The 1,180-nt window shown below is 67.1% G+C and overlaps 1 protein-coding gene across 3 annotated transcripts in view; it reads right to left on the bottom strand.

The window, feature by feature from the left end:
* Window positions 1-1,180, bottom strand: part of PGS1 (phosphatidylglycerophosphate synthase 1) — a 36,264-nt gene that overhangs the window by 362 nt on the left and 34,722 nt on the right. The window lies entirely within an intron of this gene.

The following is a 1,180-nucleotide window of genomic DNA, read 5'->3' on the forward strand; positions in this document are numbered from 1 at the left end:
AGGTGGCTATTCATTAAAACCACTGAGTTACTGAGCTGTGCCTGCCTGTCCCCTGGGCCGGCCGTCAGCTCCACGCTGGTGACCACAGGGCCTGGCCCATGGCACAGGCGTGGACACAGGGCTGGAGTCCCAGGAACCAAGTCCCCACGCCTGACTTCCCAGGAGGGCCCGTTAAGTTCTTCCCACCGGCAGCTGGGAGGGAGGGTCAGGACCAGCGGCCGTGCCCCCCAAGCAGACGCTGGGTGCCAATGGCCCAGTGAGGGGACAGGTGTGCCCCACACACAGGAGCGGCCACCTCCAGCCCCCGAAGCATCACCCACCCCCTTGTCCGGGGGAGAACACACTCGGCTATGGCGATGCCCCTCCACACGCAGGTGCCATCTCCACACAGCTGAAGCGCGTCCCCACCAACTGCCCACGTCCGCACGGGCTGAGCATGGACTCGGGACCAGCTTAGCCGTGTGTGCTGGGAGCTCACAGGCTTCCACACAGAACCCCACACTGGGCAGCGATTCCGTCTTCCTCTCTCTGTCCCGTCCTGCACGCCTGGTGTCTGCCCCACAGCCTACCTCAAAGCCGGGGGCCCGGAGGGGCCGGGAAGAGGGGAGAGAAAATCACCCCTCAGCCCTCCCTCCCTGGGCCCAGAGGGTGGGCTGCAGCCAGGAAGGCCGGAGTCCAGGCCAAGGAGCCCAGGTGCCCAGCAACCACCTCTGCTGGCCAGCAGGGGTCACTGCGGCCCTTCCGTCCAGGCGCGAGGGACAGGAGATGAAAGGCCAGCGGCCACCAGGCCCCTCCTGTCAACCCCCGATAACCACCCCACGGGGAGGTTTCCCAAGTCTGCCTTCGGGGCCTGAAACAGTGCTTATTCCCACTACACACTGGGGGCTGCCTGCGTTCTCTCCAAACTTCCCCGTGGGACAGTCGGTGACAGGAGAGCAGGACGGGTAACCTGCCTGCGTCTCAGCACTTGGCCCTGCGCCTGGCTGAGAGGGGAGCTGGGGAGCCAAGGGGCCGAGGGCTGTGGTCGGGGAGCAGCCGGGGCTGTCCTGAAGGTGATTAGCGGAGACAGGGAGTGGCGCGGGGAGGACAGACGGGGAGGACAGGCCGAGGGGAGGACAGGCGCGGGGAGGACAGGCCGCGGGGAGGACAGGCGCGGGGAGGACAGACGGGGAGGACAGGC

Source organism: Myotis brandtii, unplaced genomic scaffold (genome assembly GCF_000412655.1).
Source record: "Myotis brandtii unplaced genomic scaffold, ASM41265v1 scaffold825, whole genome shotgun sequence".
Classification (NCBI taxonomy): Eukaryota; Metazoa; Chordata; class Mammalia; order Chiroptera; family Vespertilionidae; genus Myotis; species Myotis brandtii.